Source organism: Panthera tigris, chromosome B1 (assembly GCF_018350195.1).
Source record: "Panthera tigris isolate Pti1 chromosome B1, P.tigris_Pti1_mat1.1, whole genome shotgun sequence".
In the NCBI taxonomy this organism is placed as follows: domain Eukaryota; kingdom Metazoa; phylum Chordata; class Mammalia; order Carnivora; family Felidae; genus Panthera; species Panthera tigris.
The window spans coordinates 106,286,673-106,308,646 of NC_056663.1; the positions used below are offsets into that span (position 1 = coordinate 106,286,673).

The 21,974-nt window shown below is 34.7% G+C and overlaps 1 pseudogene; it reads right to left on the reverse strand.

The window, feature by feature from the left end:
* Positions 1–17,491: 17,491 nt before the first annotated feature.
* LOC102972674 lies at positions 17,492–18,081 on the reverse strand (annotated as a pseudogene).
* Between the last annotated feature and the right edge of the window lie 3,893 nt (positions 18,082–21,974).

Here is a 21,974-nt window from a genome sequence, read left to right on the forward strand (position 1 = left end):
CCCTCCTTCACTGTGGGCTGGCTGTCTATTCCCTGAAGCCCCACCTTGTTGGTCATAGGGAGAAAAATGGTGACACCTCAGTCTTTCCTCTCCAGACCAGGTGTCCCAGATCACTCTGTTCAGGCCATCCTCACAGTGCTGCGAAGGTGTGAGTGGCCAGTTTGTCCCACTCCACAGTCTCCCATGCCTCCCAGATGCTTGACTGGGATTCAAACCCTGACGTCTTAAAGGATCCTGCTATACACACCCTGGTTTCAGGATAGTGCCACTCCACCCAGCAGACCAAAGGCCTCTGGCTGGCAGGCACCTACAGGGTCTTTTGTCCTTGGAGCGAGAATATTCCTTCTTCCCACAGCACTTGAGGGAGGGGACTGCTCTCTCTGACTATGCCTCTGAGCTCACTACTTACCCTAGGGCTGGCTCCTCTCCTCCCCAGGCATTTGCACAGGATGGCCATCTGTAGTCCAGAGAAAGCCCTGAAACCCTGGATCCTCACTCTTAAGACTATTTGCAAGTTATAAATTGGTTCTTTCTCTGTTTTTTCCATTACCCTGTCTGGTCTGTGGTCTGGTGAGGTTTTGCTCTTGTCCAAGTACAATCCTACATAGCCTCTCTTTCTCTACCTTTTGTCTCTCCACAGAAGGGGATCTCTCCCCTCTATGTCTACACTGCCCAATTTTATCTCTCCTAATTCACAATCATGCACCTATGGCCTGCCAAGTTGTCCCCATGGGCCCCTTGAGATGTTTCTGTTGCTCTGTAGCCTGTTTCCTGGAATTCCAAGTCTTGTGGCCTCTATACTGCTGTGTTTGAGGGATGAGGGAACTTCAGGTCCCCTGACTTCTCTTCCCTGTTGACTGCCTTCTCAGAAGTTTCTTAATTTTTAGAATGAGAAATTTTACATTTTATATTACTGTTTAAAATTTTTAAGTTTGTTTATTTTGAGAGAGAGAGAAAGAGAGTGGGGCAAGGGTGGAGAGAGAGGGAGAGAGAATCCCAAGCAGGCTTCGTACTATCTCTGCAGAGCCTAATGTGGGACTCAATCTCACTGTGAGATCATGAACTGAGCTGAGATCAAGAGTCTGACATTTAACTGACTGAGCCACTAGGCACCCCTATATTACTGTTTAGTATCTATTTTTAAGGCAAGCAATGACATAAACATTTTTGAAATACTATATTAAAGCTGTACATATTTTATAAATCAGTATATTTATCACATGCAATTTAAATTTAAGAATATATATATATATATATATATATATAGGGAAGTCAAGACTACCTATAATGAACTGTGTATGCTTGCTAATGACTCAATTATTTAGCCTTTTTAATTTATAATATAAGCATTTTCTACAAAACTATTATGATAAAAGCTATATATCAAATGTGTAAATAGCAGGTGCTATGACAGACTGAAACTTCACTCCCCCTTTAACTAAAACTAGATACTCAAATCCAATATATTCAAATAAGGGTAAAGAAATATGTTTGTTTTGATACCTTTGAATTATGTTCTACAATTATAATATATAAAGCATTAACAATATAGGAGTTAAATGTGTTGTATCTAAGTTTTCTTGATATGGAGGATTCACATAATCTCTAGCACTTACAGCAACAAATGGCAAATTTGTTTACATGATCACTTCATAACTTCACATACGGATAATGATCATCATCTTAATGAATTTCCAAATGGCTAAATGCCGATGTAGAATTTCTTTACCCAAAAGTTGGAGATACAAAGAATACATAAAATAATAAAGATATTTATTTTCTTATTTTTATAATTTTTATTTAAATTCCATTTAGTTAACAAACAGTGTAATATTAGTTTCAGGTATAGAATTGAGTGATTTATCACTTACATACAGCACCCAGTGCTCATCACAAGTCCCCTTCCTCATGCCCATCACCCATTTAACCCACCCCCACAATCACCTCCCTTCCTGTAACTCTCAGTTATTTTTGATCTCAGTTCTATTTTATCCCTATGTTAATCTGTTTTGTTTCTTAAATTCCACATATGAGTGTGGAAATTCCACGTTTGGTATTTGTCTTTCTCTAACTTATTTCACTTAGCATAATCTTCTCTAGTTCCATCAATGTCACTGCAAATGGCAAGATTCCATTCTTTCTCATGACTAATATTCCATTGTGTGTGTGTGTGTGTGTGTGTGTACACAAACTAAAAGGCAGCCTTTGGAATGGGATAAAATATTTGCAAATGACATTTCTGATCAAGAGTTGGTATCTGAATTATAACTAACTTGTAAAACTCAACTCCCAAAAATGAAATAATTCAATTAAAAAAGGACAGAAGACATGAGTAGATATTTTTTCCAAAGAAGACAGCCTGATGTCCAGCAGATACATGAAAATATTCTTACACACACACACACACACACACACACACACACACACACACACACACCACTTCTTTTTTATCCATTCTTCAGTCAGTGGGCATTTGGGCTCTTGTCATAATTTTACTATTGTAGACAATGCTCTAAAACTCAGGGTGCATGTCTCCCTTCCAATTAGTATTTTTGTGTCCTTTGGGTAAATACCTAGAAGTGCAATTTCTGAATCACAGGGGAGTTCTAATTTTAAATTTTTGACGAACCTCCATACTGTGTTCCAGAGTGGTTGCACCAGTTTGAATTCACATCAACAGTGTCAGAGGGATTCCCCTTTCTTACAGCCCTTGCCAATTCTTCTTGTTTCCTGTGTTGTTGATTTTAGCGATTCTGATTGATGTGAGGTGCTAGCTCATTTTAGTTTTTTCATTTCCCTGATGATCAGTGATGTTGAATATATTTTCATGTGCCTGCTGGACATCTGGATGTCTTCTTTGGAAAAATATCTATTTATGTCTTCTGCTCATTTTTTAATTGGATTATTTGGTTTTTGGGTGTTGAGTTTTATAAGTTCTTTATAATTTAGATACCAACCTGTTATCAGATATGTCATTTGCAAATATTTTATGCCATTCTAAAGGTTGCCTTTTAGTTTTGTTGATTGTTTCCTTCACTGTACAGAAGATTTTTATCTGATGAAGTCCCAGCATTTATTTTTTTCTCGTTTCCCCTGCTTCAGGAGATCTATCTAGAAACAAGCTGCTATGGACAATGTCAAAGAGATTACTACCTGTAATCTCATATAGGATTTTTATGGCTTTATGTCTCACATTTAGGTCTTTAATCTGTTTTAAAGTTATTTATTTATTTTTTATGTTAGAAAGTGATCCAGTTTCATTCTTTTGCATGTTGCTATCCAGTTTTCCCAACACCATTTATTGAAGAAACTATCTTTTTACTAATGGATATAAAAAAATGGGCTATTAGTCATAAGGCAAATTCTTATCTAAAAGTATCAGTGTTAATGGAACATATGACAATATATACACATTAGTATAACTGAAAGGAAAAAATCATGATTCTAACATGTATCTAAGATCTTATTTGACTTATTAACTTAGATAATATTATATACACACATAAAATTAGTTGAATTGTAAGCAGTGTGTGTGTGTGTGTGTGTGTGTATACACACACAAATTAAGATGAATGCAGGCATTTTCTGAGTTTTTATATTTACTACATGAAAATGCTTTCTCTTGTTGTCTGTATGTATGTGTCTTCCTTTCTCTCTCTCTCTCTCTCTATACATATATTTATAACATTTATATATTTATATATAATACATTATATATATAATATTTAAATATATATAATATATATGTATGTAAAACACAGTATATAAATAGGTTATTTTTTATAGAGTTTTAAAGTCTTTTGGAGTTTCATTTACCTAAAAGTTCATCCTTCAGGAATGGCATGCCACTATTTTGCTGTGAAGGAAACTTTAAAGATACATTGATGAAGTAATATGAAGTGATATTGTGCATATATTTTTTTTCTCAAAAAAGCATGCTTCTACACATTGCTAAATGGGATCTGAAAAAAGAGATCAGATAAGTAAACTATATCACTAGACAGATTTTGAAACATGTGTGGCCTATGCTGTCTTTGAGTGACAATATTAATAATAAGTGCACTTCAAATATGTAGTAAATATAAAAACTCAGAAAATGCCTGGGTTCATCTCAATTTGAATACTGCCATAGATAAAAGTTGATTTTCTGGATTAAAATATATCAGTTACACATATAGTTAAATGACAAATACTTGGCAAAAAGTATTTTTGGTCCTAATTTAGAAATCAAAGTGATGAATTTGCATCATCTAAAATAATGTGAGGCCGAGTTTATCTCAAATATTGATATTTCTGGTGTTTTCTAACTTGTTTTTCTCTCAAGGGTCACTGTCTCTTTTTCATACCAATGTATAAACATATTCCAAGAATATTCTGACCTAAGTGCCAGACCAGGAGATTTGCTTGTAAAAATAATTTCTCTTTTGATAAGCTAGATAGGAGGGAGTCTAGGAGAAGGAGACTGAGGAGTAACTGAATAAAAATGGAAGAGCAGTTATGGTTGTCTGGTTTGCAGAAGAGGATCTTTTAATGGATCAGGGAGCAGAGTTTAAAACAAAACAGATACACCAAAAAAGCGTGAGATTTACTTTTGCATATGATGTAACTTAGGCATCCATGCATCTTCTAGTTAGGTAATAATGCCAATACTTTTCGTTCAAATAATTCATTCACTGTCCCTGAATTTGGCCAACATCTTTATAATAGTTGAATTCTCTTACTTATATCTGCTTGATTTCCCATATGTATCCTGTGATCCAGGCCCTTAGGTCCTATTGAGCATACAGATGTTACCATGTATTCTGCTAGCTGGTAAGGGGAGATCTCTATGTAGTTAACATACAGTGTAATAGTTTCAGGTGTTCAATATAGTGATTCAACACTTCTTCACAACACCAAGTGTTCATCACAAGTGTACTTTAGATTTTAAGGTTTATTTCCAAGACCAACAGACAAATTCTAATTAGATTAGTTAAATTTAGATGAACAAAATGCACATAGAATACATAAATATGGTGTATCTCCTTCCTTGTTCAGACCTTGTTTTATGTTTGAATATCACTTCATATTCTTCCTATAGGTCCTGATAAATTCTACTTACATTTCTTAGTATTTATACTTATTCTCATTTTCATTTCTAAGTACTAGTTTTTCAAGTAGACACACCTCTTTTTTGTAGAATGTGTTTGTATCCAGCCACCTTATCATATTTGAAAAATGTTGTGTTTTGTGTGCGTTTGCATAAATTTGCCAGAAACTTAGACTTTGTTAAATGATGGTAACACAATATCTATCCCAAGTGAAATGGTTTCATTAATTTTTCTTTCAGTATTTAGTAACCTTTCAAGTTTCAAATTATATGTAGGATTTTACTTATTCTTTATATAACATGATTCATATTTTTCAAATGCTGCTAGATATTTAACACATTGATGTTATTAAAAGTCGCATCAATTTGGAATAATGTATTGTCTTCATTATTGCTTTTATTTTACTTATTGTTGTATAAGATCTTATTTTTCAGTTAAAACATTTTTGCTTATGTTGTATTTGTGTTAGCATTAATCCTCTCAATTTCCTCTATAATCAGAAGAAACTTTTATACCCTAAAGTAAAATTGACTGTGTCACCATCCTGGATGACCCCATAGTCTGCAGGGTCCCGGTACCTGAGCACCCAAGGAGGAGCTCCAGTCTCTTCATTACTCCAGACAATACAAAGGCCTTAATCTGAGATTTTTTTTAATTAGCTCTCCATTTTCCTACACAAAAATTAGGCTCAGTCCTTGAATCTCAATCTGCTTTTCTGGAATCTCAGTGCATCAGAGCTTGAGTTTGCTTGTGCCTCCTCCCAGGAAGCTGTGGTTTAAATCCTCAATCCATAAACTATTACTTTATTTTATATAGTCAATTATCATATCTAAAGCCTTTAGTAAACCTCCTCATATTCTGCCTCAACCTGATAATGAGAGCACTATCTGTTCTCCATCTTCATCAAGACTTACAGATGATAAACCTTTTTTTTACCTGTCATAGGAATAGAAAATTACCAGTTTGGAGGTTCTGTTTACTTAACCCAATTCATCTAGTCTTCTTTGACTTTTCCAGTAAAAATGTTTTTGAAGTTTCCAAAGGTTATATGTTGACAATGAGTTTCTGTGAAAAGAAATGAAGGATTCTGAAGATTAAAAAAATGCATAGACTTGTTTTACCTAAACAGAATAGTAAAGAACTCTGCCTCAAATATGTTTGAAAAACAGATTCTAACTCATGATTTACACATATTAATGCCTTGTATTAAGCACCTACTATGGGTCTTGCACTATTATTTCCTAGCAACTGATGTTACAACAGTGAATATCTGCTTTCATGATACCTAAATTGGGAGAGAAAGACATATTAGACATATCCATAGATAAACTGACATTTCAGATAGTGATGAATACCATGAGGACATAAAAATTTGGAAAATGATAGAGTGATGATGGAGATTTTTAGTTGGTCTACTTAAGGTTGGTTTCTACAAAGAAGTGACATTAGAACTCATACCAAGAAGCAGCCAAATGCATGTAGATATGAGAACAAAGAACTCTAGGAAGAGAGATATCCAAGTTTAGAAGCAATCTAATAAGCATATTGCATATGAAAAACAAAATGACCAGGGCTAGAGTGTAGAAGAGGAAACAGACCCACCCCCTTCAGGACACACAGGTCACAGCAGAGAATTTCAGTGTTACAGGTATTCTTTTTTTTTTTTTTCAATTTTCATTAAAATCCAAATTAGTTAGCATATGGTATAATAATGGTTTCAGGAGTAGAATTTAGTGACTTATTACTTACTTGTATATAACACCCAGTGCCCATCCCAGCAAGTGCCCTCCTTAGTGCCTATAGCCCAGTTAGCCCATCCCCCAACCCTACACCCCTCCAGCAACCTTCAGTTTGTTCTCTGTATTTAAGAGTCTCTTATGGTTGCCTCCCTGTCTGTTTTTTATCTTATTTTCCTTGCCTTTCCCTATGTTCATCTGTTGTTTCTTAAATTCTACATATGAGTGAGATCATATATTTATCTTTATCTGACTTATTTTGCTTAGCATAATACATTCTAGTTCCATTCATGTCATTGCAAAGGGCAAGATTTCATTCTTTTTTGATCGCCGAGTAATATATCACCATTGTGTGTGTGTGTGTGTGTGTGTGTGTGTGTGTATATATATATATATACCACATCTTCTATAAAGTTCTATAAATAACTTATCAAACTCAACACCCAGCAGTGTTGTTTCCTGTGTTAACTTTTGCCATTCTGACAGGTGTGAGGTGGTATTTCATTGTGGTTTTGATTTGTATTTCCCTGATGATGAGTGATGTTGAGCATCTTTTCATGTGTCTGTTTGCCATCTGGATGTCTTTTTTGGAAAAGTGTCTGTTCCTGTCTCCTGACATTTCTTCACTGGGTTATTTACTTGTTTTTTGGGTGTTGAGTTTGATAAATTCTTTATAGATTTTGGATATTAACCCCTTATATGATATGTCATTTGCAAATATCTTCTATCATTTCATCAGTTGCCTTTTAGTTTTGCTGATTGTTTTCTTCACTGTACAGAAGACTTTTTATCTTGATGAAGTCCCAATACTTCATTTTTGCTTTGGTTTTCCTGTCTTCCAGAGACATGTCTAATAAGTTGCTGCAGCTGAGGTCAGAGAGGTTGTTGCCTATTTTTTCCTCTAAGATTTTCAAGGTTTTCTATCTTAGATTTAGGTCTTTAATCCATTTTGAGTTTATTTTTGTGTTATGGTGTAAGAAAGTAGTCTAGGTTCATTCTTCTGCATGCCACTGTCCAGTTTTTCCAACACCATTTGCTGAGGAGATTTTCCCATTGGATACTCTTTCCTGCTTTGTCAAAGATTAGTTGGCCATACATTTGTGGGTCCATTTCTGGGTTCTCTATTCTGTTCCATTGATCTATCTCTGTGTCTTTTTTTGTGCCAGTACAATACTGTCTTGATGATTAAAAAGCTTTGTAAAACAGCTTTAAGTCCAGAATTGTACTTCCTCCACTTTTTCAGGATTGCTTTGGCTATTTGAGATCTTTTCTGGTTCCATACAAATTTTAAAATTATTTGCTTTACCTCTGTGAAAAATGCAGGTGGTATTTTGATAGGGATTGCATTGAATATGTAGATTGCTTTGGGCAGTATAGACATTTTAGCAATATTTACTCTCCTAATCCATGAGTATGGAATGTTTTTCCATTTGTTTGCGTCTTCTTCAACTTCTTTCATAAATGTTTTATAGTTTTCACAGTACAGATCTTTTACCTCTTTGGCTAGGTATCTTCTTGATCTCCCCAAAAGAAAGATCAAGAAGAAATCACAGCCAGGGATTTACTCAAAATAAGTATAAGCAATATATCTGAACAAGGATTTAGAACAACAGTCATAAGAACAGTAAATGGGCTTGAAAATATCATCCTATGCTTAAATCAGAGTACATTGATGTTTGCTTAAGCTCACACCCATTTTAAAAGCACATTTTTTTTACTTTCCACTCTTTTATATTATGTATATCATGCCATTTTTTAAAATTTTATGTATCACTTGACTAACTTTTGTAGATATAATTGATTTTACTCTTTGTGTTTTAACCTGCATACTGGCCCTATAAATAATTATTCTACTACCTTTACTGCGTGTTTGCATTTACCTGTGAATTTTTCCTTTTATAATTTTCTTCAAGTTATGGACTTTTCATTCTACTTTTAAAATTCCTTTAACACTTCTTGGGGCACCTGGGTAGCTCAGACTGGTAAGTTCAGCTGAGGTCATGATCTTGTGATTCATGATTTCAAACTCCACATCAGGCTTGCTGTGATCAGCAAGGATCCTGCTTCTGATCCTCTGTACCCCTCTCTCAAAAAAAAAAAAATTAAGGAAATTAAATTAAATTAATTTAACATTTCTTGTAGGGCTGGCTTGGTGGTAATGAACTATTTTAACATCTGTTTGTCTGGAAAACTTTTTCTCTCCTTTGTTTCTGAATAATAATCTTGCCATTGTAGTGTATTCTTGTTTCTAGGTTGTATTTTTCTCCCATCACTTTAAATATATCTTGCCACACCCTTCTGGCCTGCAAAGTTTCTGCTGAGACATAAGCTGGTGGCTTTATGAGGTTTCCCTTATATTTAACTAGTTGTTTCTCTCTTACTAGTTCTAAGATTGTCTTTATTTTTAATATTTGGCATTTTAAGACATTATTATAACACAATATAATTATATAATTCTATGTCTTGGTATGGGATTCCTCTGGTTTATTATGTTTGGGGTCCTGTCTGCCTCCTGGACCTGGATATCTGTTTTCTTCCACAGGTAAGAAAAGTTTTCAGCTATTATTTCTTCAAGTACATTTTCTGCTGCCTCCTCTATCTCTTCTAGGACCTCTATAATGTGAATGTTAGTTTGGTTGATGTTGTTCCAGAGATCCTTTAATTTAGTCTCGCTTTTTAAAATTCCTTTTTCTTGGGCACCTGGGTAGCTCAGCTGGTTAAGCATCTGACTCTTGGTTTTGGCTCAGGTCATGATCTCATGGTTTTGTGGGTTTGACCCATACTTTAGGCTTTGTGCTGACAGCATGAGCCTGCTTGGGATTCTTTCTCCCACTCTCTTTTCCACTCGCCCTGCTCATGCTGTCTCTGTCTCTCTAAAAATAAATAAATAAAGTTAAAAAAATTAAAATTCATTTTTCTTTTTCCTGTTCAACTTGAATGCTTTACATTGTTATGCCTCCCAGATTGCTGATCTATGCTTCTGCTTTTTATAATCTGTTTTGATTCTGTCTAATGCATTTTTCATTTCAGTTGTATATTTCAACTCTTATTGGTTCTTTTTTTAAAGTATTCTGTATATCTTTATTAAAGTTTTCACTGAGGTTTTCCTCTCTTTTCAAGTCTGCTGAGTATCTTTATGACCATTACTTTGAACTCTTCATCAGGCATATTGATTATCTCTTTCATTTGGCTCTTTTTCCATGATTTTTCTTCTTCTTGCATTTGGGACACACTCCTCTGTCTCCTCATTTTGTTGAACTTTATGTGTTTGTTTCTAAGTATTCAGTAGGCCAGCTACGTCTCCTGGTCTTGAAAGTAGGACCTTGTGTAGAAGAAGTCTTGTGGCGCCCATAGCACGATCCCTCCTGGTCACCAGAAACAGGCATTCCTGGGGTGTCCGCCATGTGAGCTGTATGTGCCCTCCTGTTGTGGTGAGCCACCATTGCCTTCAGCCCAACTCACTACAATAACCTGTTTTGCCTGCTGTGGGTGCACTAGGCAAGGTTTGCCCCTGTCTTCTTGAGAGTCCTGGGTGTGGTGGCCACTGGCCTCTTGGGGAATGTGGCTGGCATTCAGCCTAGCTGTCTACAATTTGCTCCTGACACAGTTGGAGGCATACGGAAGGGTAGGGCTTTCTCCCTGTGCAGCCAGCTAAGAAACCCAGCTGCAGGACTTCCAGGTGTGCTGGTATGTGGAGATCTCCACCAGTCTCCTCTCCAAGGCAGGAGTCTCCTTGTAGTGCTGCAGGTCATGACTGAGGCTGCCTGCTGGGTATGTATCTGGGCAGGAGCTGCTTTGAAAGGATGCCTGCTGCGGTGATCACTTTGAGTGGGGCAGGTCTGCAGGGGAATGCCTGGTGGGGCACATAGTGCTAGCAAAATATTTTCAGAGTGTTAGAACTGGCTTCTATATGCATCCAGCTGGCTAGCCTGAAGGATAGTAAGAAACTGAAACCAGTCAGCACTTTTCTCCCAGAGATATCTTCTGCAAATCCATGCCTCTCCAGCATAGGTCCTAAGATTTTTCTATAAGTCTCCTTCATGTATACCCCAGATAATTTTCAAATTGCTGCTTCTGTGTTGGCTTTAGCTATTTAGTTTGCTGGATTTTTATGGGAAAGTACTAAGTTTTCTATTACTCTGGATCTCTAGGAGTTAAGTCCCACTGATTTTCAAATCTAGACATAATAGAGACTTGAGTTACCAGTGATAGTCCCTGTGGTCAGGGGTGCTTGGTGTGGAGCATGATTCCCTCACTCCTCTGTTCTTGGGATGTCCCTCCAGTTTGTGGTCAGGAGTATAGATTCTGACCACTTCTCTGCCCCTCCTATCCTTTTCAGCATGGCCTTTTCTCTATAACTAGCCATGGAGAATCTGTTTTGCATTCTTCAGGTCATTTTCAGAGTTGCTTACATGATGTAGTTGTTGCCTCAGTGTGTCCATGGGAGCAGTGAGCTTATGATTCTTCTATTCCACCAGCTTCTCTAGCTTTATTAAGGATGGCATTTTTGAACAAATTGTTTTTTATTTTTAATAAATAAATAAATTTAACAATATTTATTATTGTGAATATCAATTGTGTACTAAAAGTAAAATGTAACTAACCCAGAGGAGGGGGGCAGCACTCTTCTATAGCACTATCAAACCAAAACGAGTACTATTATAATCAACAGGTTGTTATAAAAATTCAGAGGGAAATTTCCTATTAGTGGTTTCTGTAACGTGTTTTAAAAGTTGAGACTTATCAAAACCATTCAGATAGTATTCCATAAATCTACCAGTAGGCTGTAAAATTAGTCATAATGAACTCACTATATGGAAATTTATTCTTTACTGTGCCAGCTAGAAAAATCTCACAATCCTGGTGTAGAATAAGTTTTCTGCCAGAAATGATTTCCTGTTACCTGTGAATAAAAATTAATCTCCTGGATAATTTAAACAAAGTATATGTTTAATAATATTAAATTCTAGCTAGAAATATTAAATACATTTGGGTTTCATCTATATCAATGTACATAGTTAATGTTTTCTCTATGATTTTAGAAGGTGCCTATTGTACATAATGCAGTGTGTCAGATCACTGAGCAGGTAGGCAGATTTGGGGGAAGAAATATGTATACTGATAATTTTCAAATTTTTAAAAATATGTCTCACTAATAATTTTTAGGATTAAATCCTAATTTAATACCAGGGCCTCTTATCAACATTCATCTAGAAATAGTGTTCCTTTCACAAATGCATAATGTATAGGTCATTTTTGGCCAGCTATGTGGTTGAAACTTGCTTGTATTCATAAGTGAAATATGGATGGGGTGCCTGGCTGGCCGAGTCAGTAGAGCATGTGACTCTTGATCTCGTGGTCGTGAGTTCAAAACCCACATTGGGTGTAGAGCTTATTAAAAAAAAAAAAAAAAAAAGGAAGCAGAAAGAGATTTTACTTTGGTTATACTAAATATAATATTAGAATTAGGGAGCATATATCAATTAGCTTAAAAACTGAATTATTTTGATTGCAGTTGTGAATTAGATAAAATATAATTGTGAACTTTTAAATAAAGAAGCTTATAATAGCAAGATAGTTCATATTTTAAAAGCCTGTAAAAAGGAAGAACCAGAAAAATAGAAAAAACAAAAGAACTTTCAAAGGGTCTTTGTTGTGACAAAAGAGGCTATATACAGATTTTGTACAAATAAGGAGCTCTTATCACTTCACTTTCTCATCATTAAGCCATAATAAAATAAGAAGGATTTTTGTGTGTATGTATGCAGCTGCCCACCTACCTATACATGGACATGGAGAAATAAACATACCTGAATACATATGTGGGTATATGGGGCCAGTATAAATTCCCACACCTGAACAGCAAAATCTGTAAGTTTTCCCATCTACCAGCACTCTTTATGCTACAAAATAAAGAGGTAAAGTTCAGAGAAGGAATGAAGGAAAAAATTTCTATGTGAATCTAATCAGATTATCCTAATGCTGGGAAGATAATGGATACCAGAAATCAGAAACTCTGGCCTTTATTTGCAATAGAAGGAGAAAAAGTCTTAAAGATTAAGTCCATAGTTTAAAGCTAGATCAGCCTTCTTCTGGTATAAAACAATTAATTAATTCAACCTCTGTTATTGATGTTGTGCTAAACACTGCAGACAGACAATTAAGACAGAGGCTTTGCCCTCAAGAAACTCTCCTTTAGCATTTTAAAAACACTGTAGCTTCCTGGAATAATAGTGTACCTTACTACTTTTCTTCCAGAAAATAAACTCTAGAATTTTCCTTGGGAAACCACCCCTTGCTGTTACCTCATTTCTTTTGAGTGGAATTGATCACTTCCTCCTTATTTCTAAGTATATCTATTATTTTCTTAATAAATGTTACATACACTGAGTCATGGTGGGTGATTTACAGATACACATGTGTGAAATAATCTGTTTTGAGTGAAGTTAAAGAATTTTCATTATAATAAAAGGTACAAGTTACATCTTCCCTTTGGAATTGTTGGCATAAAGTTGTGAAGAAAGGAGTCAGCTTCAAGGATAAAGAGCTGCTGATGACTTTGGTGTTACAAAGTGAGTCCTATTGCCTCTACTAAAGGTATTGCCTTTCCTGTGTAATATTAATTCCTTGAACAAACAATTTTTTTTTGTTTAAGCCACTAGATGGATTTTTATCATGCATATCTAAAAGAACACTGGCAATAAATTTTTAGCTCGTAGCTTGAAGTTAAACATGCATAAAATAAGCAATTGAGTCACCCCACCTAGTAAAAAGTAGGGGACAGGATCATTGAACAAATGGAAAATATATGCTGATCTATAATAAACTGAAAATTTAGATAGAAAACACTATCTAAACTGTAATGATAATTTTTTAGGCCCCTATTAAAAAACAAAAGTCAGCTGAGTAGATTTTAAAGATTGTATTAGATTTATTTAATGATTTATTAATTGGGCAGCAACCCATTAGCAGATGGAAAGGAGCCCTGAAAAGCTGTGCAAAATGAAAGGCTTATAGGCAGAAGAGAATGACACAAGGAAGTTACTAGAAAAAAGTGGATTGTTTTGGAAGGTCAACTTCCTCTAGGAGACAGCAGGAGGCTATCAGGCAGATTGTTTTACTAGTGCTTACCAGGTAGAGTTGAAACCATAAGTTAGGTATTAAGTTTTGATTTAGTGATGTGGGCTTAACATAAATGACTCTATTTTGTGTTTGTTGTCTCTTTTTACTTTTTTAATTTTTTTTAAGTTTATTTATTTTGAGAGGGAGAAAGAGAAAGGGGCAGGGAGAAAATCCCAAGTAGGCTCCATACTTTCAGCTCAGAGCCTGATGTACGGCTTGATCTCACTAACCATGAGATCATGACCTGAACTGAAATCAAGAGTCAGACACTTAAACTACTGAGCCACCCAGGTGTTCCTGTTGTCTCTTTTTTAACACACCAACATAGAACTGGATAGATAGTGGAAAAAACAACAAAAGAATTCCTACCACTGGTGCTGTAAATACAAGGAATGATGGGAAATACAAAAAAAAATCAAGAAATAGATCACGTCTAAGTATATCTACTAGTGCTCAATGCACAAGTAGATTTTGTTATTGAAATATAGTACAATATCAGTGAGATAATTTCAAATTTGGAAAATTGTGGAAAACACTGAGATTGGTAATATACATGGAAGAGGAAAATAATGTTCCCTCTAACTTTCTAGGTTCTTAGCTGAGACCGACCTTCTTTCCCCCATTATAAAACACAGATTTATAGGGAAGAATTTTAATAGCATGTGTACCTCCTTATATATATGCAGGATGCCATTTATGGAAGGTTACCAAGAAAAGCACAGTAAAAGTCAAAAGTGTAGCTGAGGTATTTGTATATAAGCTACAGTTTGTTTTTTAGGGAAGGTGTCATGAATACTATTATTAAAGTATTTAATGCAAGGATTTTGAAGAGCTTGCACAGTCTTTAAGAAGAGATAGGCTTATATGGTTGTCCAGGACAAAAACTTAGGAAACAGACACAAATTCTGTGTGTCTGTGTTTGTATTTATAGGAATTGTTATCATTTAGAGGGGTGAGATTTTAACTATGGGTAGAGTGCAGGAAAAAAATGAAAGATAAGCAGAAAATGCTGCTTTGGAAGACACTAACACTGAAAAGATGTATAGAAAAAAAAAAGACCTGTAAATAAAAATAGGAAATATCAAAACTTAGGAAGAAATATAGCTGTGATGTTTCAAGCAGATGTTGGTTAATATATTTCTTACTGAATTTCAAAACATGAGAACACAATGCAAATATGTGACTATAACATAATTGTCAATGTACTTGTTTATGAACCACCTAACTCTAAAATACCTTTTCAGACAACTCTATAGGCAACTCTGTAGAGAAAGGTTCTAGTATGTCATATATTACTATTGACTGAGATCATAGGGATACTTATAATTCAGATATAAAATCTCTCCTAGAATTTTAGGAAAATTTAATTGGAAAATTGTGAAGATTAAGAGATTTATCAAATTAGTTATATTTGCAAAATATCACATGGACATTGCATAATACTTAATGCAAGGAGTCTGGATTCTGATTATTAGTTATAATAGCACTATGTTCACTACCATCCAGAGAATAATTTTGATCTGACTTTTTATGTTAAGGCACTTAAAATGAAATACACTCTCACAATGCTGTATTATGCACTCAATATTTTAACTATATGCACAATGTTGTAACACAGATCACTAAAAGGGATGCATCTTATATAACTTTAACTTTATACCCGTTGTAAAGCAACTCCTCATTTCTTTCTAGGCCCTAGCAACCACTATTCTATTCTCCGCTTCTATGAGCTTAACTATTTTAGATAACTAATGCAAGTTTCTCTTTCTGTGACTTTTTGTTTTTCACTTAGCATGATGTCCTCCAGGTTTAACCATGCTGTCACATATCACAAAATATCCTTGCTTTTTAAGGCTGAATAGTCCATTTTATGTATTTATCACATTTTCTTTATCCATTCATTTGTTGATGAGTATTTAGGTTTTCTCACTACTTTGGCAATTCATATAATGCTTCAGTGAACACAGATACACAAATATTATCTTCAAAATCTAGTTTTCATTTTTTTAAGTGGGATTGCTGGACCATGTGGTAGGTTTACTTAATTTTGAGGAATCTCCATATTGTTTTCATAGTGGATGGAATGTTAATCCAACAAACAGTCCAATGTCTGCTTATTTCAGTTACTAATTTTCATTTTTCAGAGATTTTTTGACATTCTGTTCCTTGATTTCTATTTTTTCATCTTTTATTCTTTGATTCATCGTCCCTTCTTTCTTTCCTTTCAATTCCAGTATAATTAATATACATTGTTATATTGGTTTCAGGTATACAAGTTAGATATTCAACAGTTCTATACATTACATAATACTCATCACGATAAGTATACTCTTAATGCCCTTCACCTATTTCACCCACAACCCCACACACTTAACCTCTGGTAATCATTAGCTTTAAACATCCTTTCTTGAACCAAAACATTCAATAAAAGTTGCTCATGAAAAATTAACTTTTCAGATACTTTTGCAACTTAAAATTCAGATGCGTGTTATTCAACAGGGACTCTGTATGTAAAAACCAAATGTAGTTTTAATTTCTTCTTATAAACAAATAAATCCTAGTGCAGTTCTTTGCTACACAACATTTTTGGCAATCAGAGTAATGCAGACATCTTCTAGTGCAGGCCAGCACAATAAGCTTCAAAGATAGCTCAAGACCCTATTGGCTTGATGGCTTTACTCACGATAACCAGTTGTGATGTTTACCGTTCACAGAATGTCTTATTTGACAGCTTTTAGTAGACCAATTAGCCAGGCTTATATATGGTAACAAATACTGATTTCATGGAAACGTCTGATCCTCTTTATAGCTTTCCTCCTTCCAAAGAACATGTTGTGGAAATTAACAGGATGAAGTTTAACTACGGTAGAAGTGGACTGCCAGTCTTTTTCTGGTGTACCATTAAAAATAAAAAATACAGGGGCGCCTGGGTGGCGCAGTCGGTTAAGCGTCCGACTTCAGCCAGGTCACGATCTCGCGGTCTGTGAGTTCGAGCCCCGCGTCGGGCTCTGGGCTGATGGCTCGGAGCCTGGAGCCTGTTTCCGATTCTGTGTCTCCCTCTCTCTCTGCCCCTCCCCCGTTCATGCTCTGTCTCTCTCTGTCCCAAAAATAAATAAAAAATGTTGAAAAAAAAATTAAAATAAATAAATAAAAAATAAATAAAAAAAAATAAAAAATACAGGTATATAACACTAGCAAAAGATTATGTCTTGATTACATTCCAAAAGGCAGATATGCTGCAAGCCTGCAGATATTTCATGTATTATGTTTGGCACATGAAAACTAAATTTTGTCCCTAACTGTGTATTGCAATTTGCTGTGCAGATTTTCATCCTATTTTATTTATGGCAAGGGATATACATTTTGCAGGGCTGGATCTATCCATTTCTGCCTGTAACAAACACCCAAACATCCTAAAATTTTAATTATAAGACAGAAAAGTGTGAAGTAAAACTCTAGAGAACATCAAAGGGAAATGGCCATGCATCTGCTCTTTAATGTTTTCCTATGATATATTAAAATAAAAACAAAGTTTAAGTCTCTTCACAAGTAGTAATGTATATTCTTTGGATTTTTTTCAGCCACAACAACTGGATTCTCTTTTCTGATTTTTGCTTCATCTTTTGCTTTGTAATCATATGGACAGTTGTGCTTCTCGGAGTAATGGTGAAATCCACAAAACAAATTTCCACATCAGCAGTCACACCCTGTAAGGCCAAACTTTCTTTCTGCACATAAAACATCTCTTCTTTGGTTTCAGCAACCCAGGAGCTTTTCCTTCACTTTGAGAAGTACTGGACTGAGAAACTGGTGGACTGGGCTGAGTGACAACTGGGTCTGATACCTCTGTTTTGGAGGTATTTATTTCGTCCTCTCGAAATGCTCATTTCTGTCATTTGGTAAGTTACAGGCAAGGCAGCCACGGGCCCATTCCTTGATTTTTCAGATATGCTGCCAGCAGCACCTTCGCAGTTGTTTGAACTAGTCTCTGCTTTCTGTACAGTAGCAGAATCTGAGGTAGGACTGTTGGAACCACTAGACTTACTGGGCTCATTCTGCCACTATTTCTGCTGTCTCTGATGATTTTCTTTGTAGCAAACGGAATCTTGTTTTTTTATTATTATTTTAGCCATCCTGACAAGTATTAAGTAATATATCATGGTGGTTTTGATTTGTGTTTCCCTGATTATCATTTATTTGAGCATCTTTTCACGTATCTGTTGGCCATCTGTATATCTTCTTTGGAGAAATGTTTATTCATGTCTTCTGTCCGTTTTTTAATTGGATTACTTGTAGTTTTTGGTGTTCAGTTGTGTAAGTTCTTTATATATTTTGGATACTAAACCATTATCCAATACTACTCATTATCATTTGCAAATATCTTCTCCCATTCTGCAGGTTGTCTTTTAGTTTTGTTGATTATGGTTTTTGTTTTTGTTGTTGTTGATTACTTTCTTTGCTTTTCAGAAGCTTTTTATTTTGATGTAGTCCCAACAGTTTATTTTTGCTTTTGTTTCTCTTGCTTCAGGAGACTTCTCTAGAAAAATGTTGCTACAACCAATGTCAGAGAAATTACTGCCAGTGCTGTCTTCTGGGATTTTTGTGGTTTGAGCTTTCAAATTTAGGTCCTTAACTCATTTTGAATTTATATTTTGTCTATACTGAGAGAAAATGGCCTAGAAAATGAAACTAGAAAACTGCATGTTACTGTCCAGTTTTCCCAATACCATTTGCTGAAGAGACTGTCTTTTTCCCATTGGATATTCTTTCTTGCTTTGTCAGAGGTTAATTGACCATATAGTTGTGGATTTATTTCTGTATTTTTTATTTTGTTCCATTGATCTAATTTTTATGCCAGTACCATACTGTTTTGATAACTACTGCTTTGTAATATAACTTGAAGTCCAGAATTGTGATGCCTCCAGCTTTGCTATTCTTTTCCAAAATTGCTTTGGCTATTTGCAGTCTTCCATAGTTCCATACAAATTTTAGAATTATTTATTCTAGGTCTGAGAAAAATGTTGTTGGTATTTTGATAGGGATTGCATTACATGTGTAGATTGTTTTGGGTAATATAGACATTTTAATAATATTCTTCCAATCCATGGGCATAGAATGTCTTTCCAATTCTTTATGTCTTCTAAAATATCTTTTATTAGTGGTTTATAATGTTCAGAGTATAGGTCTTTCACCTTGTTAGGGATGCTTATTCCTAAGTATTTTATTACTTTGGTGTAACTGTAAATGGGATTGTTTTCTAAATTTCTCTTTCTGCCACTTCATTATTGATGTATAGAAATGTAACAGATTTCTATGCATTGATTTGGTATCCTGCAACTTTACTGAATTCATTGATCAGTTCTAGCAGGTTTTTGGTGGAGTTTTTTGGGTTTTCTATATATAGTACCACATCATCTGCAAATAGTAAAATTTTACTTCTTCCTTACCAATTTGGGTGTGTTTTATTTTTATTTTCTGATTGCTATGGCTGGGATCTTTGGTACTATGTTGAATACAAGTGGTGAGAGTGTACATTCTTGTCTTCTTTCTGACATTAGGGGAAAAGCTCTCAGTACTTCCCCATTAAGGATGAGGTTAGCTTGATTATGACAAATATATGACCTTTATTATGTGGAGGTATGTTAACTAATAGTATGTTAACTATTAACCTAACTTTTTGAGGGTTTTTGTCATGAATGGATGTTGTACTTTTTCAACATGCTTTTTCTGTATCTATTGAAATAATCATATGTTTTATCCTTTCTTTTATTGATGTGATGTATCACATTGATTTGTGAATAATGAACTGTTCTCTCATTCTGGGAATAAAACCAACTTGATCATGGGGAATGTATTGTTTTAATGTCTTAATGTAAGTTTTAATGTATTGCTGGATCCAGTTTGCTAATATTTTGTTAAGGATTTTTGAAATCTGTGTTCATCAGAGATTTTGACCTGTAGTTCTCCTTTTTTCTGTGGTGTCCTTATCTGGTTTTGGTATCAGCATAATGCTGCTTCATAGAATGAATTTGGAAACTTTCCATCCTCTTCTATTTTCTGGAATAGTTTGAAAAAAAAATGGGTATTGACTTTAAATGCTTGGATTAATTCACCTGTAAAGCCATCTGGTCCTGTACTTTTGTTGGGAGTTTTTTATTATTGATTCCATTTCATTTTTGATAGTTGGTTCATTCAAAATGTCTATTTTGTTTTGATTCAGTTTTGGTAGGTTATTGTTTTAAGAATTTATCTATTTCTTCTAGGTTGTCCAATTTATTGGCATATAATTTTCATAATATTCTCTTATAGTTCATTGTATTTATGTGGTGTTGTTATTTCTCTTCCATTTCAGATTTTGAGTATTTTTTTTTTATGGGTATGGCTAAACATTTATCAATTTTGTTGATCTTTTCAAAGAACCAGCTCCTGGTTTCATTGATCTGTTCTTTTGTGTTTCTAGTTTCTTTTTCATTTATTTCTATTCTAATCTTTATAATTTCCTTCCTTCTGCTGGTTTTGGGTTTTGTTTGTTCTTGTCTTAGCTGTCTTAGTTTGTTTATCTGAATTTTTTCTTGCTGTTTGAATTAGACCTGTATTGTTATAAACTTCCCTTTTAGAGCTGCTTTTACTGCATCCCAAATATTTTGAACCATTGTTTTTTTCATTTGTCTCTTTTTTTTTTAATTTCTCTTCTTACCCATTCATTGTTTAATAGCATGTTTTTAATTTCCATGTAATTGTGCTCTTTCCAGATATTTTCATGTGATGGATTGCTAGTTTCATAATGTTATGGTCAGAAAAGATGCATAGTAGGACTTCAGTCTTTATCAATTTTTTGATACTTGTTTTGTGGCCTAATATGTGATCAATTATGGAAAATGTTCCATGTACACTTAAAGAGAATGTGTATTCTGTTTTAGGATGGAATGTTCTGAATATATCTGTTATCTGTCTGGTCTAATGTGTCTTTCAAAGCCACTGTTTCCTTGTTGATTTTCTGTTTGCATGATCTGTCTATTAATGTAAGTGGGTTGTTAAAGTCCCCATTATATTATATTAGTATTGATTACTTCTTTTATGTTTATTGTTAATTTTTATGTATCTGGATGCTCTCATGTTGGGTGCATAAATATTTACAATTGTTACATCTTGTTGTATTTTCCCTTTATTGTTATAGTGTCTTTCTTTGTCTCTTGTTATAGTCTTTATTTTAAAGTCTATTTTCTCCATACTTATATTGCTACCTTGGGTTTCTTTTGACATCCATTTGCAGGATAAATGTTTCTCCATCTCCTCATTTTCAATCTGTAAGTGTCCTTAGGTCTGAAATAAGTCTCCCACAGGCAGCATATAAGTGGGTCATGTTTTTTATCTACTCTGTCACCCTATGTCTTTTGACTGGAGCATTTAATCCACTTATACCCCAAGTAATTATCGATAGGTATGCAGTTATTGCCACTTGGTTTCTTGTTTCATTGTTATTTTTTTGAAGTTCTTCCCTGTTTCTTTTTTCTCTTGTTCTCTCATGTTTAGTTGACCTTCTTTAGTGATATACTTGAATTCCTTTCTATTTATTTTTTGCCTGTCTAACACTAGTTTTTGATTTGTGGCTACATCTTCTGCATATAGCAGTCTATATTAAGTTTATGGTTGCTTAAGTTTGAACGCATTCTTTACTCCTCTTTGCCCCCATGTTTTAAGTATGTGGTGGAACTCCACATTCTTTTTGCTTTTTGAGTCCTTTGACTGATTTTTATAGATGTACTTGTTTTTATCACTTTTGTGCTTTCTACTTTTATTACTCTTACTGTCTTTCCTTTCCACTCAAAGAGTCCCCTTTAATTTCTTGTAGGGCTCATTTAGTGGTCATGAATTCCTTTAGCTTTTGTTTATCTGGAAAACTTTATCTCTCCTATTCTGAATGCTTTCCATTACTCTGTCCTCCAGGTTGCTGATCTGAGCCTTGTAAATTGAATATTCTTGGCTGCAGATTTTTCTCTTTCAACACTTGAATATATCATGCCAC